The 22,716-nt window shown below is 42.7% G+C and overlaps 1 protein-coding gene across 1 annotated transcript in view; it reads left to right on the top strand.

Moving 5' to 3' along the window:
* Positions 1 to 22,716, top strand: part of HTR2C (5-hydroxytryptamine receptor 2C) — a 563,983-nt gene that overhangs the window by 362,490 nt on the left and 178,777 nt on the right. The gene's annotated exons all lie outside the window — the stretch shown is intronic.

The following is a 22,716-nucleotide window of genomic DNA, read 5'->3' as shown; positions in this document are numbered from 1 at the left end:
AAATAAAAGGGGACACGGGTGGATCAGGTGTTCCTTTAATTTACATATGTTATATAATTAAGATGGTTTGTGCCTAATTTAGGCATGGGTATTTACACCAAATTTTCATTAGAGTAAATGGTGATGCCTAAATGTAGTCATGGTTCCCAGTGTTAAGCAATATTATCTAAATAGCGCATAACTTTAAGCGCCATTTCTAGAATAAGGCTTAGTGCTATTTTTTTCAGCGCCAATTTTTAGGTGCCCTTTATAGAATTTAGTCCTAAATATCCAAACGAAAACCCAAAATTTCCACCAAAAATTGTGCACTTATCTTAAAATGTATTTTGTCTACTTGTCCATGTCAATATGTAAATGCCACTTCTGTGAAGATATATGTAATCCATAAATTAAATCCAGAGTTGTATGTATAAGCATATTGCAAAATTAATCAAACTCTGCCCCCCTCCCCTAGTAAGATGTCTAAATGTTGTCAAACGTTATAGAAACAAAATGGCGAGCTTCCAAAATGATCGCATGGTAAACAGAGATATTCAGAAGTTTCAGAAAGGGTCCTGTGATGCCAAAAACACTCCACATAGCCAAACACATGTATGCTTTGACCTTCTACGAGTTGTAATTTTCATCCATAATGTCCCCTTGCTGGAGAAACTGACCCTTTAGTGCCTGCATGATGGCACTATTCATAAAATCGTAGATATAGCGCCTAGCATTATGCACTATTTCCATGCTGATTTTTCGGTATTAAAAGCATTATAATAGAAACAAAGCACCAAAACAGTCCAAAAATGGCAGCTCCATGCATAACTCCACTTACATACCCTGCTATAGAATAGCGCCTAAGTGTTTCCTCATGGATCTGAAAAGAGGGAGTAACAATGGGAGGGAGATGAGTGGGTCATGGGCGTTCCTTTAGAATATGCACAATTTTATAGAAGTGAAGCTATCCAGGGGATCTGCACCCAACTTGCACACCAGGATTTACACCTGGTTTTAGTTAGTGTAAATGCTTGTGCCCAAAGTTGGGTGCGGATTCCATCACTAAGCACTATTCTAATAAAGGGCATCCATCTCAGAGTGCCCTTTATAAAATATTGTTCAGTGACAATTTTTTTTCCGCACCACTCATATGGTCTATCCAGTCTGCCCATCCATGCCATATATTCCCTCTTTCACTCTCTTAGAGATCCTATGTATTTGTCCCAAGCTTTTTTAAAATTCAGATATAGTTTTCATCTTCACCACCTCCACCAGGAAGCTGTTCCATGAATTCACCACCCTTTCCATGAAGAAGTATTTCCTCAGGCTACTCCTGTGTCTGTCACCTTTCACCTCCATCCTATGCCTCCTCATTCCAGAACTTCTTTCATTTGAAAGAGACTCACCTCCTGTGCATTGATGCCACATTGGTATTCACTTTCAAAAAAAAAAGTTCCTTTTAACATTCAATATACTACTTATATTTTTAAGGACCATAAGAAGGTGGATAGAGTCCAACCCTTTGTTGTATCCAGACTCTTTCTTCTCACACCTAATTTCTTCATCAGTCCATTTTTCAAATTATATATAAAATTTGCTCTTGCATATACATTTCAAATTACAAACAAGATTTCACTTATCTTAGAAAACTTCACTTCAATTATTTCTAATACAGTCTGTAACACAGTGGCGTTCCTGGCCTGGATGGCACTCAGGGCGGAGCGCCGATGCGTCCCCCCCGGGTGCAGCGTGACCCCCCCCACTAGATGACACCCCCCCGGGTGCAGTAACCTGTTCCTGGGCAGAGGGAGCTGCAGCGAACGAACAAAGTTTAGCGAACTCGGAGGAGCAGGCGCGCGCCGCGGCACCCCCTGCTCCTCCGAGTTCGCTAAACTTCGTTCGTTCGCTGCAGCTCCTTCTGCCCCCGAACAGGAAGTAACCAGCAGCGTGCACCCGGGTCGGACCGCCCCCACCGCCCCCCCTTGGTACGCCACTGCTGTAACAAACTCAATCCATTTCCAGTTTGCAGTAACCCTATCCAATATAGCGCTACATTTCACTAGTCCAGCTGAATCAGGGATTTAGGGTCTGCAAAAGATTAAAGCAAAGTGTAGAAAAAAAACAGGTAAATCTTAGCAGAGTAATGGAGATGCAGAATAATAGAGGTGTGTGGATAGGTAATATTATTATTAATAATAGTAATATTATTAAGAGCTATTTTAGACTAGACAGAGATAATCAGAGGAAAGGTTGGGGTAAGTATAGGGAAAATTGGAGGAGGTGTGATATGAGTTATAGCCGTTGTTGCAGGATCAGGTGATGAATAGATGGGATAATAGATGAATAAGAAAGTAGGAAGAATTTGAAAGTAAGGTGACTGATTTGAAGAAAGTTACACATGAGGTCAGAGAGATGGTTAAATATTATCTCAGGTAGGCTAGGAGTGGATAAACATGTCCCACTGCAGTATGTGCAGCCCGAGTCATATTCTTATTTTTGTTTTCCATTCCCTTCCTAATAATTCCTAACATTCTATTTGCTTTCTTAGCTGCTGCATATTTGTTGCTGTGCTGGCCCCATATTCATGGGGGCAGAGGGCATTATTGTTTACTAGTAAAAAAGGGCCATTTCTGACACAAATGAAACGGGCGCTAGCAAGGTTTTCCTCGGAGTGTGTATGTTTGAGAGAGTGTGTGTGTGAGAGAGAGAGAGAGAGTGAATGTGCGAGTGTGTGTGTGTATGTGTGTGAGAGAGAGAGTGAGTCTGGGTGCGAGTGTGTCTGTGTGAGAGAGAGTGTGTGTGTGAGAATGAGAGTGTGTGCAAGTGTGTATGTGAGACACAGAGTGAGTGAGAGAGAGAGAGAGAGAGAGAGAGAGAGAGAGAGAGAGAGTGTGTGTGTTTCACACAGATACAGTGTGTGCCAGAGAGTGTGTGTGAGAGACACAGACTCTCTGTGAGACTGAGTGTATGAGACCAAGAGAGTGTGTGAGTGACTGTGTGACACATAGAGAGTGAATGTGATACAGTGTGAGACATAGAGTGTGTGAGAGACAGTGTGCACGTCGGCCCCCCTCCAAAACCGCCAACCCCCCTCTGCTATCCTCTCCTCCCCCCCCTTACCGGGGTCCCGGCGGCAGCAGTGAAAAGCCTTGTGAGTCTGCTGCCTTCCCTTCTCTTCACTCTCAGCTCTGACTCTGGTCCCGCCCTCATTTCCTGTTTCCGCAAGGGCGGGACCAGAGTCAGAGCTGAGAGCGAAGAGAAGGGAAGGCAGCAGACTTGCGAGCCTCTTTACTGCTGCCGCCGTGACCCCGGTAAGGGGAGGGAAGGTGAGGGTAGCAGAGGGGGGTTGGCGATTTTGGAGGGGGGCGACGTGCACGTAGAGACGTCTCTGCCCGTTCCCGCTGTTCTTCAATGCGCGTCTCTCACTAGGATCGTAACCCCCTGCTGACGTCAGGCAAGCAGGGTTCTACTGTTGGCCAGTGACGTCAGCAGGTGGTTACGATCCCAGGTAGACACTTTAGAACATTCACATAGCAAATTATTATATTAGATAATTAATAGTGACTCTGGGCAAGTCACTTAACCCTCCATTGCCCCATGTAAGTCGCATTGAGCCTGCCATGAGTGGAAAAGCACAGGGTACAAATGTAACAAAAAAAAAAATATTATGTGCACTGTTAACTGGGCTCCCCCCCCCCCCCCCCCACCTTGCAGTGTGCTGTGATTGGGTCCTTGTGAGCTTGTTTCTGTTAGTTGTTAGCTCTAAGGTAAGGCAAGCCCTCTTTCTTTGCTCCTGCAGGCTGGGGGCCCGGGGCTCAGTCTGTGCCTTGCATGCCATGTGCTAGCAGCTTTTCTAAGAGCTGACCTTTCTTGGTTCCACTGCAGTTCTATCAAAGTTTTTTTTTTTTTTTTTTACCTCTCTCTCTCACCTCGAGATACTCTCTCACAGAGCTCTCTCTCCTTTAGGCTGTTTTCTTAGAGCAAGTCCCTTCCCAAGTCTCTTAGAGGCTTCTCCTTAGATTGTTGTAAAAAGCCATTTTCCTTTGTTTCTCCCTGTTTGAGTTTCAGCTTTCCCTCTCAGCAGTGCTCAGGATCTGGGCTCTCCTTGCCTCAGGGCTGGTGCTAGGGTCTCTGGCTCTCCCCTGCAAACTATCAGTTCACCCCCCCCCCCCCCCAAAACCAGCATCTCCTTTCTCTCTTCTCCCACCTCCTTTCTCTCTTCTCCCACCGTCCCTTCTCCCACCACATCCTTTTTCAGCCCAGTGCCTTAAAAGCTTTAAAAGCTTCCCTTATGTAGATATAATATCATGAAATAAAATTGAATATCACTAAAACTGCTTAAAAATTATTGTAGCTGGTAGAAACAGCACTAATAAAGACTATATTTTGTGTTCCTTTTCTACACTGTTCTATACAATACAGTAATACGTGGCCAAATTTCAGTGAGGATATCCTGTTTACTGATGGGTTCATCTTAACTGTTCTTGTAATCTGCCTTGGGAAGCCTGGTGTTATAAAGATTGGAAATAAAATTAAACTCTCTTTTCATTGGGGCACATTGAATCACATCTTCACCTCATCTCTTTTGTACAAATGGAATATTCTGCTTTGAGCATGTTTCAGGGACAAGTGTTTTTCATAAATCAACATAATAAAAATAAATATTTTCTTTCATGCAGATTTCTCATTTGTTTTAACATAACTAAATGGTCATTAAGCCCCTAATGCAGTCCATTGGTTTTCTTATATTTTGTTCTTGTGATGACTTATACTGTGCCAACCCCCCACCCCCACCCCCTCCACACACACACACACACTGCCGCCAGCCCCTCCTGCATACTACAGTCCTGTCTTGTCGCCCGCCCTGGTGGTGTGGTGGCCTCTGCAGCTACGGGGGCAGGAAAGAATTCCACTCTTTCCTGCCCTCTGCCACTACTCTTTCTCCACTTTACTCCTGTGCCGCGGACGACCCAGCCATATTTTAAAAATGGCTGTCGAAGTCTCTGCAGCCATTTTGGGAAAACGCGGGCAGCGCTGCCTGCTGCACAGAACAGCAAAACGGAGAGCGCTGCCGCTTTACTCTTCTGTGCCGCGTACGACCCAGCCATATTTTAAAAATGGCTGTCGAAATCTCTGCAGCCATTTTGGGAAAATGTGGCAGCGCTGCTTGCTGCACAGAACATCAAAACGGAGAGCGCCGCCGTGTTTTCCCAAATGGCTGCCGAGACTTCGACAGCCATTTTTAAAATATGGCTGGGTCGTCCGCGGCACAGAAGAGTAAAGTGGAGAAAGAGTAGCGGCAGAGGGCAGGAAAGAGTGGAATTCTTTCCTGCCCCCGGAGCTGCAGAGGCCACCACACCACCAGGGCGACCTTCAAGGATCAAGTTAGGTAATCAACGCACAGGTAATCATGGCAGTTTCTGGTGCCCCGCAAACGTTGGCACCCTCTGCCATGCATACCCTGCTTACCGCATTCCACCGGCCCTGCCTTGCCTCTAAGGTAGCTGGGTACGGACTCCACATTGCAATAGGCATAGTTCTTTCAGGCAGCTGAATTTTAGGTTGGATTCTCTTTGTGTATAGGGAGAACTGCAATAAAGAAGATTTGCCTAAGAATTGAGAGTCTAGTGGTAAAGTTTTCTACTAGGGAAGGAGAAGGAGGCTTAACTGACTGTGAGGTCTTACTGGTCAGTAACACTGGACAGTGTTTGAACTGGACAGTAGCACTGGGCACTGACCTGGACAGTAACAGTTCCCTATTTGAGTCTCTTATTTTTATTAGGTGATGAGTCTGTGTTTTTCAAGTGTAAGCTGAGAGATTCTGTTATCATGTAGCTTGCGTGTGGGAATCTGTAGCAGTCTGGCTTATCCTCTTTTCTCAACTGGAAGTTCACTGATGACTTATCACAGGTAGTGCTGATGCATTTTGAGTTTTTGAATTTGGTGCTAGTATGGTATGCTCCCAAGTGTCCACGTTGCAGGGTTTTGTGTTACTTCACACAAAGGGGCGTATTCGAAAATATATGCAAGTCAGAATTGCTCATATCATCAAAAAAAAAAACCCATCCATCTCAGCCATTTTCGAACAGGAAATACTTTCGGGTTTTCTCTGTGAAAATACGTGAGACCATCCAAAATGAACCGTCATTTTACAAACTGAAACATCCAAATTATGAACTCTTTTAAAATACAGGGACAAGGACATCTGTCTGGTGGCATATGAACAGTAATGGTCACACAGATGTCCTTGCAGGCAGCCTAGTGGTCAGATCGTGGACTGTAAAACAGGACACCCAGTTCATATCCTGCTACAACTCTTTTATTTTAAATACTGAACCATCCAGGAACAGCACTGTCTGTACACCACCTCAATAGCCTTGAGAAAGGGGGGGGAGGAGAGAGTGTGTATTGGAGAGGGGGAACGTTAGAAATAGAGAGATATGAGAAAAGGATGTAAGAAATGAGAAGGAAAGACATTAAGAAGGGAGAGAAGATGAGGGAAAAGATGGTAAAAACAAGAGGCAAAAGAGGGAGAGGAAGAGGAGGAGAGAGATGAGAGGGGATGAATTGCTGAGAGTAGAGTGGGGACGAGAATGTTTTGTTAATGCATCTTTGGTTTTCTTTCATTTTATTTTGTATATTTGGGGGGGGTGTGGTGTTCTGTTTTTGTTTTTTTTTAAACCAAGAATTTTACATTGGGCGGTTTTACATTTGTTTCCCTAATAAATAACTAAAGAAAGAAAGAAAGAAGATGAGTGGTAATGGCCAAAAATGGAGGGCAAGAAGAGGAAGGTATAGATGGGAGAAGCAGGAGGTTTGGAGGAAGAGGTGAGGGAAGGAGGTATAAGGGATGATGGAATTATGGAGAAGGTGGGAAGGAAGAATGTGCACAGGGAGTGAGTGCTGTGATAAGGAGGAGGAGAAGCAAATGGAAGAGTGTAGGGAGGATAAAGAGAAATACAAGGAAAAGGTGAAATCAAAAGAAATGGAACCTAGAACAAGCTAAAGATAAGAGAACATAAGTGTAGAGAAGAGTAGCCACACTGGGTCAGACCAGTGGTCCATCTAGCCCAGTATCCTGTTTTCTAAACAGTGGCCAACCCGGGTCACAAGTACCTGTCAGAAACCCAAACTGTGGCAACACTCCATACTACAAATCCCAGGGCAAGCAGTTGCTTCCCATGTCTGTGTCAATAGCCCAGCCATAAAACAGAAAGGAGACAGGATCCTCCATGATTACCAGACCTTGAACCAGCAGATCTCTCTTTTGAAGTTTCAATGGCTGGTAGATTTTGAGACAGACTAAATCTGCAAATCAAGGCCTCCCTGGCCATTTGAGTGCATTAGAACTAGGCCCAAGTGGGATGCAATTCTCTGTAGAATATATCCCAGCATTAGAAGAGGTGGCTCGAGGTATCTAGTCTCTGCAATCTGTATTCTTTTCTCTGACTGTAGAAGCGAGGATAAGTACATCTAAAGGAAATGCTGAGAGAATGAAATGGGTAACTAAAGAAAAAGCTTAGAAATCAGAGGGGAGAGGGGAGAGGAAATGTGGAAAAGAAAAAATGAGATAAAGAAATACAAAGGTTGAATATTTATTTTGCCACCCTGCTGCAGCTACTTCTGAGCAGATTGAGAGGTTAGTGGCAGCAGGCCAACGAGGAATCGGGATGTGTGCGTGGGTATCTATCTATATAAAATTTGGAAAAGAGCATGCATATCGGTGAGGGGAGGGGGATTAATCAATGTCCACATGAGAAGAATGGGAGAAAATTCACTCTCCATTACTAATCTGAGCTTTCTACCTTTTACCCTTTCCCAAACAAAGTAGGCAAACTACGTGTTTGTTTACATGCTGTGTACATTTAAGTAGTGCTACAGAAACAATAAGTAAAAGTAGTATGTGTGTTTTTTTCAGCACTTAGGGGTCCTTTTACTAAGGTGCCCTGAAAAATGACCTGCAGTAGTGTAGGCACATGTTTTGGGTGCGCACAGAAACATTTTTCAGCGCACCTGCAAAAAATGCCTTTTTTACATTTTTGCCAAAATTGGACGTGCGGCAAAATAAAAATTGCCATGTGTCCATTTCGGGTATGAGACCTTACCACCAACCATTGACCTAGTGGTAAAGTCTCATGCAGTAACCGGGCGGTAATGACCTACACACATCAAATAACAGTTGGTGCGCGTCCGATATGTGCTTCAAAAAATAAAATTATTTTTCAGACGCTCGTATTTGACACGCCCAAAAAATGAAATTATCACAAAAGCCACACGGTAGCCAGGTGGTAACTCCTCTTTGGCGCATGTTGAGCGCGTGTAGACGCTTACGCAGCTTAGTAAAAGGGCCCCTTACACTTGCAAGTACGCATACTCCCATGCAATTTTATGCTAAACATATCCTGCATGTAAACCATGCTTTACACTTGGAAGAATTTTATAAAGCTACCCCCCAAGAGGGTAATTCCCTAAAGAGGTGCCTATTTGAAATTTATTCTATAAAGGAAAGCAGTAAATCAAAAATGCAGTAGAAACTCTTCCTGCTCCTTTTTGCTCTTTAATTACAAAAAACAAAAATGGCATGGGGATCGCTTCCCTCCCACTCAAAATTTATGTATTTATTTATTAGGATTTATTTACCGCCTTTTTGAAAATGTAATAGAGCATTATAATTGGTAGTGAAGGGTAAGGCAAAGCTGTAACATATAGATGGGTAAGAAAGTAGGAAGAATTAGAAAGTAAGGTGACTGATTTGAAGAAAGTTGCACATGGAGGAGTGGATAAACATAATAATAATAATAAGAAGAAGAAGAAAAGGTTATGCAATTATTTATTTTTTAAGTATGTTTTACATTGTAAACCACTTAGGTCTACGTCAGTATAAATCTGTTAAATAAATAAATAAAATTAGTATCTGTTCCCTCCTGCCCCTCTGCTCGAAATATTGAGAAAATGGCTTTCTGCTGTTTTGTAAGAGACAGGATATGTCATAAATATTATTAAACTGTTGCTTGTAATTGACCCTAAAACATTTAAGCATATGACATTTTCCTTTATATGGTAATAATGCAGTATATTGCGTAATGTTTGCAAGCTATAATGAATTCTATCTGCTGTACCGTCTGATGATATCATTGCTTCAAGTGAAACCACAGCGAAAAAGTTCATGAAACACTGGATCAGTGACAAACTAATGTTAGAAAAAACATTGCAAGCATGAATAAATCACACATTGCCGATCTTATGTCAACATCTATAATGCTTAGGTGCTCTAGACTCAAACAATTAATCATTGCTGCAGAAAATAATGGAGCAAGTCACTGTGTACTTTGCTAATATCAACAAAAATGCCTGACATACAAGTTTTAACAAAAATGTCTTTATCAAGGGCAAATCTCTTAAGTAAACTTATCATTGTCCTATCTTTGATTAATAACTCTGCGGCCCTTGAAGGATAATAGTATCTCAGTAAGAAGTGGCTGTATCCAGGGTCCTGCTGTACAAAATTTAAGCAGGAGAGTCACCAAAGTCACCAAAGTATAACACATGAGCTTATCAATCACATATGTTAGAACATAACAACGTAAGAATAGCCATACTGGGTCAGAGCAGTGGTCCATCTAGCCCAGTATCCTGTCTCCAATAGTGGCCAATCTAGCTCACAGAAACCCAAAGTGTAGCAACATCTTAAGGCTCATTCTAGAGCAGTCAGGAGCGGAAGAGTCATAAGGAGAAATCAGATACAGATTCAATGGAGATCGTATATGTCTAGATGAAGGTCCCCCCGACACCTAGAACTCGTTCCTGACTCTTCTTTCTTCTGCTTAATAAAAAGAGAAATCCTCATGGAGTTTATTTCTTCATTTCATTCCATAAATATATAATCTGCCTATCCATCATTCTAGGCAGCTTGCATAAAACAAATTAATACATTCAAGACACATACAATATATATAGATATTGCCAGTATCTGGATTGTGGGAGTGACCTCCCCGCATACGAGCACTTTTCTGACACCTACGCTTTCTGGGTAGCAGATTTAAATCCTGATGTTGAACTTTTTGGATATGGATTTGCATTTCCCTTCTGATATGAGAAAAATATATATGTATATGCAAATCCATATCCACAAAGTTCGACATCAGGATTTATACCTGCTACCCAGGAAGCGTAGGTGTCAGAAAAGTGCTCGTATGTGGGGATGTCGCTCCAACAATCCTTCCTGAATTTGAAACTGGCAAAGGTTATTGGACTGTATGATAGCTTAGGAACTATCATTTGTTTCTCATAAACATTTATGTTCCTATTTCATATCATAAATGTTTATGTGCCCATCTTTATCCATTGATATTTTAGACATTTATGATTCTAAAATGGATGCTCCTGATGCACATAATCAATTCATAAACATTCATTTCTCTATGTATTTTAGAACAGGCTGTATATCGGCAGATCATTCTGTAAAATACTAGCAGAACTTAAGATGTCCCAACCTGGACATCTCAATTCTGATTTGTACATCCTTTTAAAATGCTGCTTCACCATAATACTTTTAGGGGCCCTTTTACTAAGCCACGTAAGCGTCTATGCATGCCCAATGCATGTCACTTTGGACTTACCATCTCCTCCACTCCCTTGAAATTTGGCCATCCCTGTGGAGGGCAGTTGAGGATGTCCAAAATGTTGGAAAGAAGGACGTCCACGCCTTCGTTATGCCTCCGCTGACACACACATACCTCCCCCCCCCCAGGGACCTGCATACTGCCCCCCCACAGTGATGGCCAAATTTCAAGGGCATGGCATGGAGTAGCAGAGTGCCCTAGTGGTTAGAGCACTGGTCTTACAATCCAGAGGTGGCCAGTTCAAATCCCACTGTCACTACTTGTGATCCAGAATCTGCATAATTAAATAAAAAGGGTGTTGGAGGCATAGCAAAGGTGTGGATGTCCTTCTCACAGAAGCATCCACATTTTGGACATCCTCAACTGCAAGGACGGAGGCATAGCGAAGGACATACTCTAAAAAAAAGACAAAAGTTTTTGAAGTTCTTTTTTTCGGGGTGGGAGGTGGTTAGTGACCACTGGGGAAGTCAGAGGAGGTCATCCCCGATTCCCTCCGGTGGTCATCTGGTCAGTTCAGGCACCTTTTTGATGCTTGGACATGAAAAAAAATGTACTAAGTAAAGTCAGCCAAATTCTCATCAGGGATGCCCTTCTTTTTTCCATTATCGGCCGAGAACGCCCATCTGTAAACCACACCCCCGTCCTGCCTTCTGTACACTGCCAACACGCCCCATTAAACTTTGGTCATCCCCGCAACGGAAAGCAGTTGAGCATACCCAAAATTGGCTTTCAATTATGCCAATTTCGGCGACCTTAGGAGAAGGATGCCCATCTCCCGATTTGTGTCGGAAGATGGACGCTCTTCTCCTTTGAAAATAAGCAGGAAGGTCTCAGACCCAAAATGGACACGCGCAAATTTTTTTTTTTGCCACATGTCCATTTTCAGCAAAAATTTTAAAAAGGCATTTTTTGTAGGTGTGCTGAAAAATGGATCTGCGTGTGCCCAAAACATGCATCTACACTACTGCAGGTCATTTTTAGCGCACCTTATTAAAAGGACCCCTTAGTAAATAGAAATTTAGGGGACAATTTTATAAATTATTTTCATTTCTAAATTCTGTCTTACCTAGGGGATATGATTATTATAAAATTGGAAGAGATAGACATGAAAATCTACTGATTAATATTCAAAACTATTTAACCAGCCAGAAACTGCTGCTGACTGATTAGTTTATTAGCGCCTAATTGCAAATATTCAGCGCAGTGGCATAGGAAGGGGGGGCGGAAGGGGCGGTCCGCCCCGGGTGCACGCGCTCGGGGGGGTGCCGGCCCGCTGGTTCCCTGCTCCCTCTGCCCCGGAACAGGTTACTTCCTGTTCCGGGGCAGAGAGAGCAGGGAACCAGCGGGGCTGACGGATTGGCCCTCCCGTAGGTAAGAATGCGGTCCGGGGGGGGGGGTTCGCTCTGGAGGGGGGGTATGCCGCAGAGGGGGGGTCACGCCGTGCTGCACCCGGGGGGGGGGTGCGCAGCGGCGACTCGCCCTGGGTGCCATTAGCCCTCGCTACGACACTGATTAAGCGGAATTTAACTGACTGTTTTTGCTGCATACTCATGGTTAGCACATACCGCATCACCGGTTAAATTTGGGGATTTATCTGGTTAGGTGCAGATATTCAACACCTAAAGAGATAGGTTTACCCCTGGATTTTATATAGCGCACCTAGCGTTCCACACCAAAATACAAGTGTATTCTATAACAACACACATAACTTAATTGAGCACTAATTGGTAATAATTAGAATTTATGCACACAACTCCCTAAGCGTATTCTGTAATGCACTGTGCCTAAATTTGAATGTGCATAGGCAAAAAGGGGCATGGTTATGAGCAGTGGCGTAGGAAGGGGGGGCGAGGGGCGGTCCGCCCCAGGTGCACGCCGCTGGGGGGGTGTCATCTCCGTTGGTTCCTTGCTCCCTTTGCCCCGGAACAGGTTACTTCCTGTTCCGGGGCAGAGAGAGCAAGGAACCAATGGAGCCGACGCAGCTCCCAGCGATGTGGACTCGGGGGCGGATCGGCCCTCCTGCCCGCCCCTCGCTTCTAAAGTAAGTAAGAATACGCTCCGGGGGGGGGAAGAGTGCGTGCCGGAGGGAGGGCGTGCCGAGGGGGGGGCGCCGTGCTGCAACTGGGGGGTGCGCAGCGACGACCCGCCCTGGGTGTCAGCCGCCCTCGCTACGTCACTGGTTATGAGCGAGGAAATGGGCATTTTGTGGGAATTCCAAAATTTAATGCATGTTGTTATAGAATATGGCCCTCTGCGCCTAAATCTACATGCCAGGATTTACGCCACATTTTTGCTGGTGTAAATGGATGCGCTGAGTTTTAGGCGCTAAGCTATTTAGGCACTTCTATATTCTGCACCTAAATCTAGGAACAGCTTATACGCTTAGGCGGAAATGTTTTCTGTGTGGATTTTTTTAAGCGCCAAATATAGAATCTGGACCTTAGCACTTATATCTTTAGATCCTAACAACTTAACCCGTCAGTGTTGAATATCAGCTTAACCAGTTAAGTTTTCAGTGGCAAAATACCCGGATATTCAATGTCAGCTACCAGGTATGATCCAGCATCGGGGAGGGGGGGGGGGGCTAGTGCTTATTTTATGGGATTTCTGCACAGATGTTTCTGCAGTGTGCTTTGGGTGGAGATGGACTGGAGATATACGTTCATACTTTATAAAAGACAGATGTTCATGCATAGAGTACAAGCACACATTTACAGCTGACTTAGTGGTGGTGTAGATCTGTGGAAAAGCACTAGTATGCTATTAGGGATAGTTCTAGCAATTGGTGTTATAAAGGCACGTGATAGGCACATTTTTATGAAAATCCCTCCATGGAAGATCATTTTATAAGCAACTTGAGCACGTATGCACATCATGAAACTGCCCAGAAGTATGGATGCATGAAAGTAAACACTCAGAAATAGCACCTACTTTTATTTCATCTATGAATAGACATTCCTGAGGGTGGAGAATGGGTGGAGTTGTGCCAGCATTTCATAAAACTCACACATATGCTTTGATTCTTACTGGCACAGACATGCATAAAATTACGCCTGTATGGAGTATGTGTAACTTCATATGGGAGCTTTCAGACACGCTGTTTCATAGCAGATCACAGGCACATATGTTATACAACGGTTAAGATCCAATAATCATGGGGAAATTACCAATGCAGTACTCTCAAAACCAAGTCACCCCCAAACCTTGCTTAAGATACTTCAAACTGCTCAACTTTATTCAAAATTTTTGGGACCATTATATACCATAGAAGATTATGGGGACCGTTTACTAAGCTACGCTAAAAAGTGGCCAGCGCTTTCCCCAGCATGGGTCTAGTATGGAAATAAAATGGCCTCATTTTCCATTTTCTCTATTAATGGTCATTTGCTAATTTCCCTGTTAGTGTGTGAGCACTTACCAACACCTATTTTCTAGGCTGTAAGGGTTCAAGCGCTAACCATCCACTAATTGGTTAAAGCATGGGAATGTAGCTGCACTAACCTATTAGCACAGTACATGCCTTCTCTCCACCCTAGATATGTCCCCAGCCAGTAAAAAAAATCTATTTTTAGTGCGTGGGAAGCACGCACTGATCCTAAGACTACTGAGGGACGCCTGAGCATGCCCCACAGTAGTGCTTTTTACCCTGTGGTAAGCACGAGTTAGTGCATATCACAACTTAGTAAAGGGCACCTATAATTGTTAGATTGGTACCATCTATATATTATAATCATAGCTCCCTTCCCTTTTTTAATTTTTAAAGACACACTCAAATTTGTAGTGTTCAGAGAAAAAAATATTATTGTCTTCCACCAATGAATTATTAATCCAGTTCAAAAAACTATGGAGTCCTTTTACTAAGCCACACTAAAAGCTGGCTGGCGCTACTGTCAGCACATGGTTTCCCACGTGCTGCAGCCACTTTTAGTGCGGCAGTAAAATGGCCATGTTTTGTTTATATTTTAATGGCTGCACACTACTTTCCCCATTAATGAGTGACCATTACTGCCCAGAGCCCTTAGGAGGTGGTAAGGGTTCCCATGCTTTTCCCATACTAATTGGGTAGCGTGCGGTAATGTGCCTGTGCTACCCAATTAGTGCAGGCATGCCTACTCTCAACCTCAGTCATACATATCGCAGCAAAAAGTTAAAAAATATTTTTTATCACGGGAGTAGCACGCGCTGATGGTCAAACTACCGTGTGACGCCTCAGTTCATCCCTCTGTAGTACCCTTTTACTGCACGGAAGGCTGGCATTAGGCCTACTGTGTCTTAGTAAAAGGGACCTTAAATGCAGTTCAACAAATTTTTACTTAGCTTAAATCTCTGTGATGGCTCCTTCTTCTACTTATGTTAATATCCATGATGAATCTCCCAATGGGCCCCTGAAAATGATAAGCCTTAAGCTTCCTATGGAATGTCGGCATACTCTGCGTTGAATGCAGCTTGGAAAGAAGGGCATTCCATAAAGAAGGGGCATACAATGAAACCGAAAATGGGACAACATTGTACCATGTTTTTTTTTTTTTTATCTTTCTCTTGATTTAGCACAAACTAAATCAAGAGAAAGATAAAAAAATAATTAAAGCTATAAAGTTACAGTCCTTCTTTAAGGGAAAACAAGTGACACATGAAAAAACAAAAATACAGAAATCTTACAGAAATCAAGGAGGATAATTCTCAAAAATATAGTACCTTTCAATCAAAATTACCCTACATCACTCAACTCCCGCTCTTAACCATTGGATTCCCACAATGATAAAAAAGGAAAGAAAAAAAAAAAAGAAACCTTTATAACCACAAAGAATGTTCTAACAAATATTCTCTAGATGACCACGATCCATAAAGATGCAGCTCTTTCCTGTGTAACCATTAAACATTAAGAAAAAAACTTTAAAAATCAAGACCCAGCTGCAGCCAAGATTCTAGGCCTCAGTTGTAAGAAGGCTTTCCTAAGAGTTGTGTAGCCTGTACCACATCCAGGACCTTCTGACCTTATAGCCAAAAAATAAAACTTTATTCATAAACTAAGATCTTAATAGATATATTTTGTCCTGTTGTGTACCCAAGAGTAGGTCTAGTGGCAATTAAATTTTGGAAATCTTCCAGTGTCATGGGTCTATAAGTAGTCTGAAAAAGTTATATGTTTGAACACAGTAACATGAGAAGTGATGGCAGATAAAGACCTGAACAGTCCATCCCGTTTGCCCAACAGTCACATTCATTATCAACTCATGATTAAATCAACAATGAATGTGATATTACACACTTTATCATGAGTCTTTGGCGTTTCTGGGACATAGATCGTAGAAGTCTGCCCAGCACTGCCCTTGGTTCCAGCTACTGAAGTTGCCATTGAAGCCCTTTCCAGTCTAACCTAAACTGGATTGTCATAAACAGACCTATAAAGTGTGCCTGGCACCGGCCTTAGTTCTTCGCAGCCAGAGTAGCCATCCAAGCATCACTCATACATCCACCCCCTGCAGCCATTTAAGGTTGTTTTCTTTTAATTTATTTTTGTTTTATATCATCTATTTTGTATATAGAGTTCTTCTGTGTTCATCCCACATCTTTTTGAATTCCTTCACTGTTTTTGTCTCTACCACCTCCCTCAGGAGGGCATTCCAGGCATCGACTACTCTGTCCATCACAACAAATTTCCTGATTTTACTCCTGTAACTATTTTATTTTTTTCACATAAAAGGATAAGATTTGGATTGTTGTATTACAAATTGTTTGCTCTAACAGAATTCATTAAAACCTTAGGATCCTATTTACTAAGCTGTGCTGTAGGCACGCTAGCATTTTAGCGTGCACTAATAATTAGCTTATGCTATTGCTAGAGACACCCATGTGGGCGCCTCTAGTGTTAGCGCATGCTATAAACACTAGCAAACCTTAGTAAACAGGGCCCTTAGTTTTTGTTTCTGCTGACTTTAGTCACTTTTTCCCAGAGATGGTCACATATTAAAAATTTTTTATATATATATATATATATATATATATATATATATATATATATATATATATATATATATATATATATATTGCAATGGCTTCTGCTAGGGCACTGCCTTCCAGTTCAACCAGCTAGGTTGAAGAATTTTGGCTTTACTGTTCATCCTGGTCTTCTCTCATTGTAATTCTGAATAAATGATCCGTTTAGCAGCAATTTTATCTGCCTGAAATTGGCATGCCCTAAAATCCAATTATAAGGGCTTATAGTCTTGCATACATTCAAACTGGATATAACTGAAGGAATACAAATTACATTATATTTAAAAAAATATGAAATGGAATGAGTGACTTACCAGAAATGATGTTGTGTTTTCTATCAGGTCTTCCCAAACTTGTTGACCCTACAGTCAAGTTTTCAGGTTAATCTTAATAAATATGCATACGATCCATTAGCATATATTGAATAGGTATTTCTTGCATGTTCATTTTGGATCTCCTGAAAAACAGACTGACTTTGGGATCACCAGGGCAAGTTTGGAAAATCCAGCTTGCTCTTTGGTATCTGCTGAGTTTGTGCTTGTCTTTTGGTATCAGATGGGTTTTATATAAAAAATAGTTTATGCAGACTTATTTCCTCTTTGGGTGCAGTTTGAAAAAAAATTAACCCAGCTGCAAAATGCATGAATACTTAAACTATGGGCTGTTTAGCTATTTTTCAAAGAAAAAGTATTTCTGCGGTTTTGCTTTGATATTCACTTACAAAACCCAGGAGTACAAAGTATCGAGGAACGTTGCAATGGATTCTTGTGCAGTCATATTTTCTCTTGGATATTGTCTGCATTGTCCTCAAACCCATCCTCTACTTTCCCTAAGCCTCCATTGCTCAAAACTCTGTCGCTGTTCTGAATAACATGGTAAAAAATACCGACAAAACAGCGCAGAAAAACAATGCCCTAATGCTTAATGCTAATGAGATGCAACTATAGGTGCACTCATAGCATTGAGCATTAGGGAGTTCAACGGGATGATTGTGCTTGGTACGTGTGCAGAAGAGTTCCATGGTAAATTCTGCTCCTGTGCCCATGTGCTTGGTAAAACCCGAACGTGAAGCACACATTGGCATCTGTTTTCTACGGCCTAAATATAAGCATTTTAAATCTTTATTAACTTGGACGCTTATATTTAGACGCAGGAAATAGATGCCAATCCAGGTTATTTTCAAAGGCGATCGCCGGCCATCTTCTGACACAAATCGGGAGATGGCCGGCGATCTCCTGAACCCGGCCAAATCGGTATAATCGAAAGCCAATTTTGGCCGGCGCCAACTGCTTTCCGTCACGGAGCCGGCCAAACTTCAAGGGGGCGTGTCGGTAGGGTAGTGAAAGCGGGATGGGGCGGGATGGGGGCGTGCTCACGAGATGGCCGGCTTCGCCCGATAATGGAAAAAAGAAAGCCAGACCTGACGAGCATTTCGCCAGCTTCACTTGGTCCCTTTCTTTTCAGGACCAAGCTTCAAAAAGGTACCCCAACTGACCAAATGACCACCGGAGGGAATCGGGGATGAATTCCCTTTACTCCCCCAGTGGTCACCAACCCCTTCCCACCCAAAAAAAAAAAAAAAAATATATATATATATATATATATATATATATATATATATATATATATATATATAACTTTTTTGCAAGCCTCTATGCCAGTCTGAAATGTCATACCCAGCTCCCTGACAGCAGTATGCAGGTCCCTGGAGCAGTATTTAGTGGGTGCAGTGCACTTCAGGCAGGTGGACCCAGGCCCATCCCCCCCTACCTGTTGCACTTGTGGTGGTAAATGTTAAGCCCTCCAAAACCCCCCAAAACCCACTGTACCCACATGTAGGTGCCCCCTTTCATCCCTAAGGGCTATGGTAGTGGTGTACAGTTGTGGGGAGTGGGTTTGGGGAGGGGGATTTGGGGGGGCTCAGCACCCAAGGTAAGGGAGCTATGCACCTGGGAGCTATTTTTGAAGTCCACTGCAGTGCCCCCTAGGGTGCCCGGTTGGTGTCCTGGCATGTCAAGGGGACCAGTTCACTACAAATGCTGGCTCCTCCCATGACCAAATGCCTTGGATTTGGCCGGCGAAAACCGATGCCAGCCATCTCAAACCCCGCCATCTCTGACATTTGGCTGGCCCCAATCATATTATCGAAATGAAAGATGGCCGTCCATCTTTTCGATAATACGGTTCAGGACTGCTCTTTGCGGCGCTAGCCAAATACATGGCCGGCGCCGTTCAATTATGCCCCTCAATGTGTGCTTTCACTGGGCGTTTTTTTTTGCATAAACGCTTTAAATTTAAATGCAGGAAACAGACACCAATGTGTGCTTTTGCTTGGGTCTGCTGTTTCCCATGACCAGTGCTTAAGGGCTTGCGCAGACTTCCCTCTGCATCCAAAAGCAATCAAAACTGGCGTAAGAGAAGCATGAGAATCATGAGAAATCATCTCTCCCAGCACCCTAACACCTGCTCTGACATGACGTTATTTTTTGCAGCTGTAAGATAGTTTTGAATTGGGAGCATTGGGGAGGAATACAAAATGATCTCATTTACATGAGCTCAACTACATTTGCATGCTACTTGCTCTAGTGCCTAGCACGCTCATTGTTTCCCATACTAGACAACTCTGAACATTCTGCGCAGGTAAATGCGGGCGCTAGTACGGCGCCATTGGCCTCTAGTGCCTGCGCTTAATTTTGAGGATCAGGCCTAACTGAAGGGGCTGATTTTTAAAACCAGCAATGTAATCACATCAAACCTTTATACATTGCATTGCATCATTAAGCTGTGCAATCTGTTGCCAGAGGGTGTGGTCAGGATGACTAACATAGGGCACCTTTTACCAAGCTGCGGCAAAAGTGGGCCTGTGCTGTCGTTGGTCTGTGTTTTTGATGTGCATCAAGGCCCCCTTTTACTGCAGCAAATAAAAGGTAGGTCTTTCTATTTTTCAGGAAATGGCCATGTGACAAGTGAAGCACATGCCGTGCGGCAATTTTTTTTTTTTTGGGGGGGGGCCTTACCGTCACCCAATGAGGTGGCGGTAAGTGCTCCTGCACTAACCCAGCGGTAACTGGACAGTGTACGGCACTGCATGATTACTGCCATGTACACACTGGCACTACAAAAATAAATATATATTTTGTGGCACTGGATATGACGGCGTGCTGGGGGTGGGAACTACTGCCGGGCTGCTGCGGTAGCCTGGCGGTACTTCCTTTTTAGTGAGCAGTAACTCCATGTTGGGCTTACTGCTGCTTTGTAAAAGGGGCCCATAGTGGGGTTCAAAAGTTGGACAGGTTCCTGGAGGAAAAGTCCATTGAAAAATTCTTAGCCAGATAGACATGAGAGAAACAATGCTCATCCTTGGAAATGAGCTATGAGAAATAGATCTACTGTTTTAGATGTTCTAGGTATTTGTGGCTTTGACTGGCCACTGTCAGAAGCAGGATGATGGGCTCAATAGGCCTTCATCTCACTTAGTGTGCCTTTTCTTTTTTCTTCTTACCACAGCAATCACTATTCTATGTAATATTTCCATTGGTAGAAAAAAATCGGACACCGTTTTTCTCTGATTCTTGGAATCATCTGCATTACCAAAGGCTTTGTGCTTTCCTCCCAATATTCCATGATGCTGTCCCTTTCAATTGTCAGGACCCTTTTACTAAGTTGCCTTAGGTGCTAACATTCAACTAATGCAGCTAAAAATGGAGTACCATGGGACGTACTCAGGCTTCCTGTGGTAACTCCGAAATGTGTGCGATAAAACTGGCCCGGTGCACACCCAAAAGATGGCTTAGTAAAAGGGCCCTAACTCATTAATCTACACACGCATCTGTCCTGCATGTCCAAATTTTTAATGCTCAACTTTGGACGACCTATATAGAATCTGGGCGTAAGTACCTATCACAGTTCAGTAAAAAGGATCCTAATTATTTTGTCTTTCTATATCCCTATTCCAAACTTTTTAGTAACTAGAATCAGATTTTCCTTATTAGTTTTTAATTTCTCAGTCTTACATGCTCTGCATATTTGAGCTATCAGTATGTTTTATAAACACTATTTTATAAATTAATTTTAATTTATCGTAGATAAATAAAATATTTATATTTTAAAATAATATTTCATTGCAACTGATGTGATTCGGAGCAGCTGAAGACATCAGAGCTAAGGCTAAATAAAGATTACATTCTGATTTATTTCAGGGAAAACGGAAGAACTAAAAACTTCATCCGTATAAAGTAGCAAAGATAGGAATATGCACAGCCACCCTGCTAACCTGAAAATTGATAATCCTAAGTAATTAGCCAGCTGTCTTCCTGTGCAGGGCAGAAAAGTGAATGAAGCATTTCATTATGTAAGATTTTATAATGCTGAGGGATGTCAACATAAGAATTGCCTAATCTTAGATATCTCTGTATGTAGTGTAAAACAATATTTATGTCCAAATATGATCCTTGTATGCCTTCTGTGCTTCTGGATTGTTCACTATGGTGCCAATATTCAAACCACAGGAGATAGCCAGGCTGCCTCCTGTGGTCAGCACTGAGCCCGGAAATTCAATGCTGGGCCATTTCCAGTGGTTTATTTTGGGCCGGTTTCAACTTAACCGGCCAAGCCGATATTTAGCACTGGCAAAATAATATACACCAGTTAAGTTGGAACTAGCGAAAGACAGACCTATTATTGCAGCCAAATTTGGCCACAAAACAAAGCCAGCGATGTGCTGAAAATCATCAAATAGCTGGTTATATCACGTGATATAATCGGCTATCCACTAAGCGCTAACTGGCAATATTCAGCGGAAGATAGCCAGCCATCTCCTGCTGAATATCACTGGATAGACAGCTAAGTACTATTTAACTGACCAGGTTCCACTCCTGGCCAGTTAAATGGTTTTGAATATTGGAAGATATAAATTCTAGCTGCAAAAGTCTCTGGGTTTTGATCCCAAACTGCAGGTCTGTATCTCAGAGCGTTCTCAGGTTTCCTGAACCTGAGTAGATATTAATAAAAAGGGAGAAAAAAAGGTGCTGCCTTGAGAAGTGCAGTAAAGCGAGAGACCTCCTGAACTTGAACTTTGGTGCAGATATCCCTCCCTCTCCTTCTGAACAGCAGCAATAGCATGGGAAAGAGGAACTTTCTCTCTAGGGGCTACAGAAGGGAAGGAGATATAAGAAAGAGGATCTCCAGCACAGGGAGAGAAGAGTGATGGAGAGATGGGCACAGGACAGAGAAAGAAGAAAAGAGACACACAGGAAACAGAAAAGGAGAAGCGATACAGGATGAGACAGAGGAAGGAGAGGATTAAGGATAGGTGGGCATGGGGGAAAGGGCAATACAAATCAACAAGACTACAGGGAAGGAAGGGTAAAAGACAAGTTGTACAAAAGAGAAGAAAAGTCAGTTCTGTACAAAGCACTGAGGGAAAGAGTATAAATAGATCTCAAGCTAAGCTAAGACAAGACTGGAACCCACCCTTCATAAGTTAAAATCCGTGCTCAAAATGTTTTTCTTTAAAGAGACTTTTGCTGCCTTCATATCCAACCTCTAATCTTGACACACCCCTCTTCCCCTCTCCCTTTTCTTTTCCCCTGTGTCTGACTACCCATCGCTCTTTCCTTGTCCTCCTCTGCAGAACTCTGCACCCCCTGCTTTTAGCCCTTCCCACTTCCTTTTTGTAGTAGCTGCAGAAAACCTTGCCTCTATGTTGAGTTGTTAACGCATAGATGCCACTTGTGGTCTATCAATTATCTGTAAATAAATGAATAAATACAAAGATAGTGGTGGTGAGAAAGACTAAGAGTAGGGAAGAAAAAAAAATCTAACAGAGCAAGTAGGGTTTGGTACATCATAAAAGAGTTGTGAGGAGCCCTTCCTCCTTTCTTCTCCTCATTCATTTCAGTGTAAACACGATCAAAAATTCCCAAGGCATGACCAAAAAAATGATGAAAATTGGTTGTTAATTCCTCCCAAGGATAGTGTCTAGCCTTCCCGGGTGTTCTCTTCTATCTAATTTGAAACATTCCCTGGAAGCGGGGCTTGTATCCCATGATAATGTTTGTGCTTGGACATCCTGAGAGCGTGCCAGCCTGATCACATTGATGTGGTTTTATTTGTGCCC

This window comes from Microcaecilia unicolor, chromosome 7 (assembly GCF_901765095.1).
Source record: "Microcaecilia unicolor chromosome 7, aMicUni1.1, whole genome shotgun sequence".
Lineage (NCBI taxonomy): Eukaryota > Metazoa > Chordata > Amphibia > Gymnophiona > Siphonopidae > Microcaecilia > Microcaecilia unicolor.
The sequence above is the reverse complement of the archived record's forward strand: the minus strand, read 5'-3'. Positions and strand labels throughout refer to the sequence as shown.